The sequence below is a fragment of the Balaenoptera borealis genome (assembly GCF_965194805.1).
Source record: "Balaenoptera borealis genome assembly, chromosome: 12".
Lineage (NCBI taxonomy): Eukaryota > Metazoa > Chordata > Mammalia > Artiodactyla > Balaenopteridae > Balaenoptera > Balaenoptera borealis.
This window is the reverse complement of record NC_138869.1, coordinates 101,470,308-101,478,393: the sequence shown is the minus strand read 5'-3', so window position 1 is coordinate 101,478,393 and position 8,086 is coordinate 101,470,308.

Genomic DNA, 8,086 nt, shown 5'->3' with positions numbered 1-8,086 from the left:
TTCTTTGGACCTAGGATATAAACTTTTCTCCCTACGGCCCTTCTAGGGTTTCGATGGAAAGCCCATGGTGTTTGCCAGGTTGGAGAGACTTAACTCCTCATTCTATCTCCCTTGCAGCCGGCAGATGAGATGGTTGCCGTGTTTCTGCAGCTTTTCCAGCTGTTGCTTTAACAGTCTCCTTGGAGTCTCGTCTACGCAAGCACAGGTCAGGGGTCAATTTAAAGTGAGTTTGTACCTAGATTTAGGAGGCTTCCTCTCTGTGGCTCCTCTTTTCCAAGGTTCCTCCCTCAATTTCCATCTGCTCTGGCAGCCCCAGACTCCATCCTCTGACAAGCCAGAAACGCTGGGTTCTGCTCCGGTTCTAGCTGCCCCGTGTCGTGTGGACGGGGATGTGTCCTGAGGAGAGAAGCTGTGTAGACGTGGACCACAGCCATTGTGGTTCCCTTCCCTCCAAATTCCCTCCAATTTCTACTTGACTTTGGTGATTTTTCTAAGGCCTTCAAATAGTTACACTTTATATTTGTCCAGAGTTTATAACTGCTACCTGAAGGAGAGTTAGTTCAATACAAGCCACTCCACCGTTTCCAGAACTAGAAATTCAAAAATTTACTTTTGAGTGTTGATACTTCAAATATTCCAGCGCAATATTGTATTCTATGACCTTAATATTCCTATTTGTATTTTGAAGGACTGATGTGTAGATGTGTAACAGCAAAATGGCAAAATATGTATTCTGAGTCTCAACATAACATCAGGATTGGCAGTGGCTTAATGTAATCATTATTTTGGGGAGTCCCTTCTATACATCCTCATCCTTGTGCTTTCCATAAATTGTTTCATCCTCAAATAATAAATTTTTCAGTGGTTAAACCTTAATTGAGGACTTCCCTGGTGGCACAGTGGTTAAGAATCTGCCTGCCAATGCAGGGGACACGGGTTCAAGCCCTGGTCCAGGAAGATCCCACATGCCACGGAGCAACTAAGCCCGTGCACCACAACTACTGAGCCTGCACTCTAGAGCCCACGAGGCACAACTACGAGTCCACGCGCCACAACTACTGAAGCCTGCGTGCCTAGAGCCTGTGCTCCGCAACAAAAGAAGCCACCGCAATGAGAAGCCCGCGCTCTGCAATGAAAGAGTAGCCCCCGCTCGCCACAACTAGAGAAAGCCCACACGCAGCAACGAAGACCCAACACAGCCAAAAATAAATAAATAAATAAAATCCTTTAGAAAAAAACCCTTAATTGATGTTTCTTCCAATTCTCCTTACAGGATGGAGTGTTGAAAAGAAGTGTGTATATTTTTAAACTACCAGCATATTCCTTATCAAAGATTGGCAGCATATCCTTCAGTACTTGATTCCTATCAAGACAAGGGCTGACCTAGCAGCTTCACGGTTCTTTAAGACTGCATTTCACATTTGAGCTTTTTCTTTCCTAGGAAGATAAGCATTCTCGAAGATGTCATTACACAGCCTTCTCAGAACTTCCAATTGATAATATTTTGTAAGCCTAAAATCAATAGAGAATCTCTGAACTTCTTAGTACTTAAGATCAGCAATAAAATAGTTGAAAGAACAAGAAAAACTTAACACTTGTATATATCCTATTTTCCAAAAAAAAAAATGTTCTATTAAAAATATCTTTCAAAAAGTAACTTTAAAAAAATTGAAGTATAGTTGATTTACAATGTTCTGTTAGTTTCTGGTATACAGCGAAGTGATTCAGATATATATATATTCTTTTTCAGATTCTTTTCCATTATAGTTTATTGTAAGATATTGAATACAGTTCCCTGTGCTATACAGTAGGACCTTGTTGCTTATCTATTTTATATATAGTAGTGTGTGTCTGCTAATCCCAAACTCCTAATTTATCCCTCCCCCCTTTCCTTTCTGGTAACCTTAAGTTTGTTTTCTGTGTCTGTGAGTCTGTTTCTGTTTTGTAAATAAGTCCATTTTTATCATTTTTTTTAGATTCCACATATAAGGGATATCATACGATATTTGTCTTTCTCTGTTGGACTTACTTCTCTTGGTCCATCCATGTTACTGCAAATGGCATTATTTCATTCTTCAAAAAGTATCTTTGATGTTCCAAACAGAAGGGTTAGTGGGTCAATGATTGCTGCTGTGTTATATTCATGACTAATTACTAGGTAATGATACTTTATATTTGAATAGCATTTTACAACCTACCAATTACAAGTTTGATTGTATGCTGACGATTCCCAAACTTGTATCTCCAAATCTGTGCCTCCATCCTGAACTCTAGACTCAGATGCCAACAGCCTACTCAACACTTCACTTAGAAATCTAAGAGTTTGAACTTAACATGTTCAAACTCAGCTCCTAATACTCTCTCCTTGCCCCACTTCCCCAAAGTGCTCCCCCTTCAGCTGTCCCCAACTCAGTTGATATAGATATATCACCACTGCAAATGTCCAATAAAAACAAGAAGAATTCATCCCTTACTCCATTTCTACTTTTTCTAGAGGGGGTGTGTGTGCCACGTGGCTTGTGGGATCTTAGTTCACCGACCAGAGATCAAACCCGTGATTCCTGCGGTGGAAGCATGGAGTCCTAACCACCAGACCGCCAGGGAATTCCCCAGTTCTACATTTTAGAACTGATTTCTTACTTAGTTTAGAATTTCCCTTGGAGAACACTTGAAGAGTAAGAGGTAACTGTGGGAGTTCAAATTATATTTATCCATTCTTTGCTGGATTATTTAAAGTAGGCATATTTATATTTTTGAGAACAACTTTTACATTTACAGTCCAAGGAATACTCTAGAAACTCAAGGTTTTGGAATGCCTGATGTTACTAGCCAGCAGCCATTTTTGATTTACAACCTATTACAAATACCTGAGAAATCACCTTGAAATTATTTTCCTGGCATTCGCACAACTGATACAGGTCGCTGATAACATTTGTTATTCTGTCACCACTTGCCCCGCCCTTCAAGTTCAGCAAATGCTTGGTATAACATTTCCCAGACTCAAGGCAACTTGTCCTCATTAAAGAAATGAATCTCCAGGGTCTCATGACAATCATGCGTATCTCTTCAATATTTTCCACCGGCAGTGCAGAGTGTAGAAGAATATCACTTGCTACCAAATAGTAGCAAAGTAAGAGTTACAGATTACTATGGTGAGGTTACCATGCTAATGAGCAGACAAAGTCTTACATATATTAACTTTGCGTATTATTAGTTCTCTTTTCTTCTCCACATAAAATATATTTTAGTTTTTTAATGCATAATCTGGTCTAATCTTAAATTATGCTAATTAAATTTTGTCAAAACAAACCAAGCCTTTAAAGTCTAAGTATTCTAAGCTGTGTTTTATGTTTAGGCAGTTTGTAAGTCTGGCCTGAACTTTTGTCCAGAGGGAATCATGGAAGACTACAAAACAGGAGATGTGTGATGGAATCGATATTGGAAATGTTGGAGTCTTACCATGTATCTTCCTTCTAAGGATGTCCTGAGTCCCATTCTCAGAGGGCTTAGCTCAATTCATGGATTCCAAGATCCATGGAAAAGATTCTATGATAACAAACCACTTTTGCTTAATCTGATGCGTTTTTCTCCAGTCTTTTCCTGCGTGTCTTAGGTGGGTTGCTTCTAAGCAAACTTCTAGACCACATCCTTTTTTCTGGCTCACTTTCACTCTTAATTATTTTAGATTGTAAAGCACGTTTCCCATATTTCTGTACAAATCCTCCAAATAATTTAGAACCTCTGCCCCTGAATAAGAAGGAGAGATTTCAGTTCCCCTGAGAGGATGGAACTACAGCCCTCATTTCTTCCCCAAAAGAAACTGCCTTCCCCATGTTCACGGTGCATGGAAGGGCTGGGTCCAAATCCCAGCTCCCTCTAAACAGCTGTGGGAGCCCTGGCGGAATCCTTTCTCTGCTTACTATTTTCAGTTATATCTGAAGCCCATGACCCTAAATGCCACACTATACTACAATCCCATCTCTGCTGGAGGTGACTGCAAATATTTCTAGATTTTATCATGTCCCATCTGAGTCTTTTCTTCTAAGCTAAATATCCCTGGTCCCTTTAATCCACCTTTATCAAGTGGGATGGTTAATTTTATGAGGTTACTGGCTAGGCTAAGTTGTTTGGTCAAACATTATTCTAGATGTTTCTGTGAAGGTGTTCACAGATGTGATTCACATTTAAATTGGTCGACTTCGAATAAAAGCAGATTGCCCTCCATCATGTGCCTGGACCTCATCCAGTCGGTTGAAGGTCTTAAGAGGAAAGACAGAGGTTGCCTGAAGAAGAAGCAATTTTGCCTCAAGACTGGAACTAGAAACCCTGCCTGAGTTTCCAGCCTGCTGCCCTGCAGAATTTGGACTCAAGACTGTAACATCACCTCTTGCCAGAATTTCCAGCCTGTGGGCCTGCCTTACAGATTTCTGACTGGTCAGACCCCACAACTGTGAGCCAATTTCTTAAAATCTCTCTCTCTCTCTCTCTCTCTCTGTGTATATATATATATATATATATGTGTGTGTGTGTGTGTGTGTGTGTGTGTGTATATATATACTCATCTAGAGATATATCCTATTGGTTCTTGCTAAATTTGGTCCAAGCACCACCAGTCTGATCAAAATCCTATACAAGAAAAAATGCCTTTAAATAGGACATAAGCGGGACATAAGGTTTTTGATACATAGATAAGGACATTTTTGTCCTAGTGAAAGGCTCTGCTCTGTCATTCCTTTGTGCCTGGGATTTTGCTGTCAAAGGTGGGACCCAGGAGGAGGAATATTTATTTTTCACTTTTTTCTTTTTAATTTATTTTTTGGGTGCGTCAGGTCTTAGTTGCAGCACACGGGATCTTCGTTGTGACACGTGGGCTTCTCTCCAGTTGTGGCCCGGGTTCCAGGGCACGTGGGCTCTGTAGTTTGTGGCTGGGGGTCTCTAGTTGAGGTGCACGAGCTCAGTAGTTGTCATGTGTGGGCTTAGTTGCCCCGCGGCTTGCGGGATCTTAGTTCCCCTATCAGGGATCAAACCCATGTCCCCTGCATTGGAAGGTGGATTCTTTACCACTGGACCACCAGCGAAGTCCCTATTTTTTACGTTAAATAGACCTTAATTTTTTCGAAGAGTTTTACATTTACAAAATAATGGAGAAAATAGTACAGAGTTCACATATGCCCTGCACCCAGTTTCCCCTATTATTAACATCTAACATTAGGGTTGTATATTTGCTATAATTAATTGATACTTTTTTTTTTTTTGCCGCACCGGGAGGCATTTGGGATCCTAGTTCCCAGACCAGGGATCGAACTCGTGTCCTGTGCATTGGCAGGAGGATTCTTTTTATTTATTTATTTATTTTTGACTTTTTAAAAAAAATTTATTTATTTATTTATTTATGGCTGTGTTGGGTCTTCGTTTCTATGCGAGGGCTTTCTCTAGTTGCGGCGAGCGGGGGCCACTCTTCACCGCGGTGCGCGGGCCTCTCACTATTGCGGCCTCTCTTGTTGCGGAGCACAGGCTCCAGACGCGCAGGCTCAGTAATTGTGGCTCACGGGGATGTGGGATCTTCCCAGACCAGGGCTCGAACCCGTGTCCCCTGCATTGGCAGGCAGACTTGCAACCACTGAGCCACCAGGGAAGCCCCGGCAGGAGGATTCTTAACCACTGCACCACCGTGGAAGTCCCTGGGGTGCAACCTTGATACTAGGATTGTTAAGGCTCCCCAGGTGATTCTGATGTGAAGAGGGATGTTGTGAACCATAGAAAGATAGAGGCAGTGAGAGACCATTTATCAATCTTTCTTTTGTTGCTTGTAAATTCTATTTCCAGTGGTTTTCTTAGCACAACGTCTCACAGAATATTAGTTAAAATCATTCCATAAGATCCTAAACTTTGAGAAGAATTGTGTTAGCGTCTCCAACAGATGTTCCATAGAAACAATTTGTCGGAGGTTGGGCTCAATACTTTGAAGTTCTTCCCGGTAAGTATATCAAGTCTACTCCAAGACTATGCAGGCACTGTTCATGGAGAGGAAAGAATGGTTAGCAAGTGGATAACTTGTGTTTCTGTTCAGTGTCCCGTGGCACTGGTTAAGTCTAACTGGGGGCAGTTGATCACAGGTGTCACCTCTCAGCCTGGCCTCACCTCCTTTGCATTATCCTCCTCTGCTCTCAGTAGCTGGTATAGTCAGGGGTCTGATTGAAGGCTTGGGCTCAACCCAATCATGAGCTGATCAGAACAAAGTTATGTCAGAAGCTTTGGCTGCTCTAATTTACACCGGCCGCATTTGAAGGCTTTAAGTTAGGAATCAAATAGTTATTACTCATAACTCATAGTCATAATTAATATTTCGTATTAGTAATATAACATTTAGGCCCTTGTAAGTTTCCTACTTCCTTTCATTTTCCAGAAAACTCTTTTGCTCCCTAATAAGATCAGTTTCTTAGAGCAATAGATATGACCCAGAGTCTAAATCTTCCTGCGCCTTCTCCAGGTGGCTCAGTTTGCAAGAACTCATCTGTGCTACACAGACACTCTGCCCTGGACCCTGGCTCCTTGGAGGATGGCGTAGCTGGGGCCCCCAGCCAACACTTGAGGTATGTGCTGTCTTCACCCCCTTCCCTGGGATCAAGTCCCACAGCTTGGCTCCTGAGCGTTGCCCACTCTCTGGACTCCTCAATACTGGGGTTAAACTTGCAGATGGCCAACGTCACACCTGGGCTTGTTTGCCCCGTAGGCTCCAGCTTTATGCAATCTTGTCATCACCACTTCCCATTTTCAGCTGAGTCAATTATTTTCGGCCCCCTGACCCATTGCCCTAGGAAACTATTGTTACTGAGTCCAAGCTCATACCGCTTGCTGAGTGACAGGCCAATAAATCAAGGTGTTATGGCAAGGAATAGCGACTTTATTCGGAAAGCCAGCAGACAGAGAAGATGGCACGCTAGTGTCCTAAAGAATCTTACCCAAGTTAGAGTTCAGGCTTCTTTTATACTAAAAGGGGAGGGAGTATAGCTGATAGCTGCAAACTTCTTGGGGTCGGCCAGACCCCAGAGGGGATGTGATAGTCCTTTGTTCTAGCAGTTGTCCGGGTAGGTCCATCAATAAACCTCCAACATGACAAATGTTATTCTCTGTTCTGCAACTTTTTATCTTTGTGTGAATGAAAAATGTCATACCTTTAAAGGTCAAGCCTGGGAGGCAGAGCCTCGAGAATGGGCTATCACTGTATATTTCAGGCACTAGGCAACCTTCTTTTACAAAGGTGCAGAGCCAGCATGACTAAGCAGCAGAGCACAAGCTCCCAACCATTTTGATGATTTCCTTTTTTGCATTTTCTTGTAACATCTGTGCTATTATTTGCTTAATATTTTCCCTTACATTACCTTGCCTTAAAACAAAAACAAACATTGTTTTGCTTCGTCTAGGCAAAAATATCCTGAAATCATAGGTTTGATGTGTTATTTATATCTTTCCCTATTACACATTAAAATAAATCCATAACTATTAACATAAAATATTTGTGGACCGTGTAGAACCACCCTGTAACCCAGAGCACACTTGTACCACACTTTGGGAAATGCGTACCTCGGGGCTTTGCCTAGAGTCTGCTCACTCCCTTCCCTGCCCTTTCTACCCACGCTGCATGGATCCTTTGCATCCAGTGTTAGGACATAAATGCTTAGAAGTAATAAAACTCTCTACTTCATGCCAAGTACAACGCTTGCTAAGTACGAATGGGATTTCATTGATAAATAACTAATCAAAGCTAATGTAATGTGGTGCTTAAAAGCAGTGTCTCTGGAGATGAATTCAAATTCCAGCTCTGCCACTTACTGTGAAAATCACTTGGCCTCTCTCAGGTAGCTCAGAGGACTGTTATGAAGATTAAATAAATTAATACATGTTCAGGGCTTAGAACGGTGTCTGGCCCCACATAAGTGCTATATAAATGTTAGGTGTGATTAGAAGCTGCGAGTGTTGGCAATGGAAGTCTAAAGAAAAAACTAGTCCATGAGTGTACTAGGCATCTTTTCCTTTGAGGAGAAGCTGGCTAGGGAATAGGCGTGTGCTGATATTTATTTAATCT